We start from the raw sequence: 6,000 nt of genomic DNA on the forward strand, positions 1-6,000 counted from the left end.
TTTATTTATTATTATTATTATACTTTAAGTTCTAGGGTACATGTGCATAACGTGCAGGTTTGTTACATATGTATACTTGTGCCATGTTGGTGTGCTGCACCCATCAACTCGTCAACGCCCATCAACTCGTCATTTACATCAGGTATAACTCCCAATGCAATCCCTCCCCCCTCCCCCCTCCCCGTGATAGGCCCCGGTGTGTGATGTTCCCCTTCCCGAGTCCAAGTGATTTCATTGTTCAGTTCCCACCTATGAGTGAGAACATGTGGTGTTTGGTTTTCTGTTCTTGTGATAGTTTGCTAAGAATGATGGTTTCCAGCTGCATCCATGTCCCTACAAAGGACACAAACTCATCCTTTTTTATGGCTGCACAGTATTCCATGGTGTATATGTGCCACATTTTCTTAATCCAGTCTGTCACTGATGGACATTTGGGTTGATTCCAAGTCTTCGCTATTGTGAATAGTGCCGCAATAAACATATGTGTGCATGTGTCTTTATAGCAGCATAATTTATAATCCTTTGGGTATATACCCAGTAATGGGATGGCTGGGTCATATGGTACATCTAGTTCTAGATCCTTGAGGAATCGCCATACTGTTTTCCATAATGGTTGAACTAGTTTACAATCCCACCAACAGTGTAAAAGTGTTCCTATTTCTCCACATCCTCTCCAGCACCTGTTGTTTCCTGACTTTTTAATGATTGCCATTCTAACTGGTGTGAGATAGTGTCTCATTGTGGTTTTGATTTGCATTTCTCTGATGGCCAGTGATGATGAGCATTTTTTCGTGTGTCTGTTGGCTGTATGAATGTCTTCTTTTGAGAAATGTCTGTTCATATCCTTTGCCCACTTTTTGATGGGGTTGTTTGTTTTTTTCTTGTAAATTTGTTTGAATTCTTTGTAGGTTCTGGATATTAGCCCTTTGTCAGATGAGTAGATTGCAAAAATTTTCTCCCATTCTGTAGGTTGCCTGTTCACTCTGATGGTAGTTTCTTTTGCTGTGCAGAAGCTCTTTAGTTTAATGAGATCCCATTTGTCAATTTTGGCTTTTGCTGCCGTTGCTTTTGGTGTTTTAGACATGAAGTCTTTGCCCATGCCTATGTCCTGAATGGTACTACCTAGGTTTTCCTCTAGGGTTTTTATGGTATTAGGTCTAACATTTAAGTCTCTAATCCATCTTGAATTAATTTTCGTATAAGGAGTAAGGAAAGGATCCAGTTTCAGCTTTCTACTTATGGCTAGCCAATTTTCCCAGCACCATTTATTAAATAGGGAATCCTTTCCCCATTTCTTGTTTCTCTCAGGTTTGTCAAAGATAAACAAATGGCTGTAGATGTTTGTTTGGCTGTAGATGTGTGGTATTATTTCTGAGGACTCTGTTCTGTTCCATTGGTCTATATGTCTGTTTTGGTACCAGTACCATGCTGTTTTGGTTGCTGTAGCCTTGTAGTATAGTTTGAAGTCAGGTAGCGTGATGCCTCCAGCTTTGTTCTTTTGACTTAGGATTGTCTTGGAAATGCGGGCTCTTTTTTGGTTCCATATGAACTTTAAAGCAGTTTTTTCCAATTCTGTGAAGAAACTCATTGGTAGCTTGATGTGGATGGCATTGAATCTATAAATAACCTTGGGCAGTATGGCCATTTTCACGATATTGATTCTTCCTATCCATGAGCATGGTATGTTCTTCCATTTGTTTGTGTCCTCTTTTATTTCACTGAGCAGTGGTTTGTAGTTCTCCTTGAAGAGGTCCTTTACATCCCTTGTAAAATGGATTCCTAGGTATTTTATTCTCTTTGAAGCAATTGTGAATGGAAGTTCATTCCTGATTTGGCTCTCTGTTTATCTGTTACTGGTGTATAAGAATGCTTGTGATTTTTGCACATTAATTTTGTATCCTGAGACTTTGCTGAAGTTGCTTATCAGCTTACGGAGATTTTGGGCCGAGACAATGGGGTTTTCTAAATATACAATCATGTCATCTGCAAAGAGGGACAATTTGACTTCTTCTTTTCATAATTGAATACCCTTTATTTCTTTCTCTTTCTTGATTGCCCTAGCCAGAACTTCCAACACTATGTTGAATAGGAGTGGTGAGAGAGGGCATCCCTGTCTTGTGCCAGTTTTCAAAGGGAATTTTTCCAGTTTTTACCCATTCAGTATGATATTGGCTGTGGGTCTGTCATAAATAGCTCTTATTATTTTGAGGTACGTTCCATCAATACCGAATTTATTGAGAGTTTTTAGCATGAAGGGCTGTTGAATTTTGTCAAAAGCCTTTTCTGCATCTATTGAGATAATCATGTGGTTCTTGTCTTTGGTTCTGTTTATATGCTGGATTATGTTTATTGATTTGCGTATGTTGAACCAGCCTTGCATCCCAGGGATGAAGCCAACTTGATCATGGTGGATAATCTTTTTGATGTGCTGCTGAATCCGGTTTGCCAGTATTTTATTGAGGATTTTTGCATCGATGTTCATCAGGGATATTGGTCTAAAATTCTCTTTTTTTGTTGTGTCTCTGCCAGGCTTTGGTATGAGGATGATGTTGGCCTCATAAAATGAGTTAGGGAGGATTCCCTCTTTTTCTATTGATTGGAATAGTTTCAGAAGGAATGGTACCAACTCCTCCTTGTACCTCTGGTAGAATTCAGCTGTGAATCCATCTGGTCCTGGACTTTTTTTGGTTGGTAGGCTATTAATTATTGCCTCAATTTCAGAGCCTGCTATTGGTCTATTCAGGGATTCAACTTCCAAAAAAAGTTCTTACAAAAATCTGTGGAAAAGTGTCATTGTCTATTTTTATTTATTTATTTATTTTTTTAGACTTAGTCTCAATCTGTCACCCAGGCTGGAGTGCAGTGGTGCAACCGTGGCTCACTGCAACCTCCACCTCCCGGGTTCAAGCAATTCTCTGCCTCAGCCTCCCGAATAGCTGGGATTACAGGCACCCGCCACCAAACCTGGCTAATTTGTTGTATTTTTTTTAGTAGAGACGGGGTTTCACCCTCTTGGTCAGGCTGGTCTCAAACTCCTGACCTCGTGATCCAACCGCCTTGGCCTCTCAAAGTGTTGGGATTACAGGCGTGAGCCACTGTGCCAGCCCATTGTCTATTTTTAAATTAAAAAAACCTGACCATCAATGGATGAATGAATTTTTAGAAGGTTGTCTGTATGCCCAATGGAATACCATTGAGTCTTAGAAGAGAAGGAAATCCTGTCATTTGCAACTGTCATCCACAATATGGATGAACCTGGAGGACATTGTGTTGAGTGAAATAAGCTAGGCACAGAAGGACAAATGCCACATGATCTCACTTATATGTGGAATCTGAAAAAGTCAAACTCCTAGAAGCGGAGAGTAGAATGGTGGTTATCAGAGGCTGGGGTTGTGGGAAATGTTGGTCACAGGGCATGAACTTTTAATTTTTTGACAGGAGGAATAAATGTTTTGAGATATACTCCACAATCCAATGACTATAGTTAATAATAATGTATCTTTCAAAATTGCTAAGAGTAAATTTCAAATGTCCTCATCACAAAAAGTGATAAGTATTTGAGGTGATTGATAGTAAATTAGGTTTATTTAATAATTCTGCATATCATACGTATATCAGAACATTACTTTGTCCCCCATAAAGATATACAATAAAAACCTTTGCCTCAGTGTTTAATTTCTCCATGATAAAAAACCTGGGGAGTGGTAAAAATGAGATTTGTACCATATCTATCTAATGCCAAATTTCGTCCATCATACCTTGTTCCCTCTAATTTCAGGTCCTGGAACAGAAAATATGGAGTTTATTGGGAAATAGGGGTGGGATTACTAGATGTACCCCTAAATAATAAGCCTTATTTATCTGAGCCATTAGAGAGGGTCTACTGAATATAAAAACTGCAAAGATGATTTTCAAGTATAATATCCCTTCCCACTTATCCCCCACCCCTCCCTCATTTCTGACAAAGAAGGAAAAAGGAATTTGTAGAACTGTAGTATTTGCAGAACAAAGCTGGCTAATTCAGGAGGCTATGATCCTGTTAGAAGGAAAAGTATGCACTGTTCTACAGAAAGCCCTTGAAGTGCTTTGGTTAGTGATTGAAATATGGTCTTGACGTGACTGGCTAGCTACATAACTTGTGGGACCCAGTGAAAAATGAAAATGTTTCCAGTTTTTAGTGATTATTGCTGCAGTTTATTTATTGAATAAAGAGCAGCTTTGTTCAAAATCAGTAAAAACTGGAAGCAATGGAGATGTCTTTCAGTAGGGGAAGGATAAACAATCTGTGGTATGTATACTCAGTGGTACGCTACTCAGCAGTGAATTTAAATTTGTTAAAGAATTATTAATTTCAGAGCATTAAACCAAGTGAGGCCCCTATGCAGCTACACAGATTGCATACCTTGAAGTTGGTCCTGGATCCTGAATACAGAGAAATAATTACCTCTCCCCATCTTTAAAACTAATCTACATTGAAGATAGCTTGCTATAAAGATTGATAGTTTGTATCCATTAATAGGTTTGTAAAGAATAAAAGTTCAAGTTAAATTAAAAAAATTAGTCTGCATGATATTTTCAGGCACAGAAAAGCTCTAGAATTTTTGAGAGAAGAACCAAAGACAAGAGTGGGAGATATTTATTTGAATAAAGGAAGGAGAATTTGAGTTCATAATTAGCTCAGCTGTTCAGAAACTGCATATAGCATCATAGACAGAGGAGGTAATCAGAACATAAAAATGCATTTTATTTATTTATTGATAACCTACTTTTCTATCTTCTCTTTCTGGGGAGAGGATAAAAGAAAAGTTGTACATAAATTACACATTGAGTTGTAAATGAAAATGTTGAAAATGCCTACTAATTGTCTTCTGACTTTCTGGAGCTGTAGAGAAAGTAAAGAAATAAAAGAAACAAGCTTCTTTTTGAAGAGCTGACAACTTAGCTTACATTTTAGCAAAAGTATTTAGAAAATTTCTTAAGAAAGTGTATGATTGAACTTAATGAAGAATTTTGAGGATAGTATAAAGATAACTTTCAAATAATTTTGGAGTAATTCTACATGAATCAGAGGTCAATGGAAAAGGTACCATTTAAGATATACGATATACAAAAGATGAGTTTCGCTAATGAGTCTGAGAGACCATCATGTAATTTTTCTGAAAATTAGTTGTCTGGTACTGTTATATTTGAGAGGCATGATGCTTTAAAGTAATTCAAACAAGTTGTTCATTAACATTTGCAGAATTTTAATGTGCTTTGTAGAGAATTACCATCTTCTTTGTCTGATATTAGTTTACTCACATGAACTAGCTACACTGGCTACACATCCTCAAAACAAAGACGAATTTAACCTAGTAATTTTTGTTTGTGAGTAATACAGCACTATTCACAGATGAATAATTGGCCTGAGATCTTCCAGTTACCCACAATTGTTGACATTTTTAGAGGAGCTTTTAACTAGAATAGTTTTAAACATTATGTTGATAAACTATTAATGCTTAATGCTATATTGAATTTTATGGTTGAACTGATTTAAGACTGCTTTTCAATCTGCAGTCTATGCTGTAATATTTTTTAAAAGCCTCTGGAAAGCAGTTTGCCAGTTTCTCATAAAGTTAAACATACACTTACCATATGACCCAGAAGTGATACTCCTAGGTATTTCTCAAGTGAGTTTAAAATTTATATTCATACAAAAACCTGCACATAAATGTTTAGAACAGCTTTATTCATAATTACTAAAAACTGGAAACAATGAAGATATCTTTCAGCAGGGGAATGGATAGACAAACTGTGGTATATACATTCCATGGTACACTACTCCGCAATAAAAAAAGAATGAGCAATTGATTCCTACAGCAACATGATGAATCTTTAATGCATTTTACTAAGGGGGAGAAGCCAGATCCTAAAGGCTACATATTGTATTATTTCATTCATATGACATTCTGGAAAGGCAAAAGTATAGACAGAAAATAGGTCAGTGGTTGCCAAGGGTTG

This window comes from Macaca nemestrina, chromosome 1, assembly GCF_043159975.1.
Source record: "Macaca nemestrina isolate mMacNem1 chromosome 1, mMacNem.hap1, whole genome shotgun sequence".
NCBI classification, from domain to species: domain Eukaryota; kingdom Metazoa; phylum Chordata; class Mammalia; order Primates; family Cercopithecidae; genus Macaca; species Macaca nemestrina.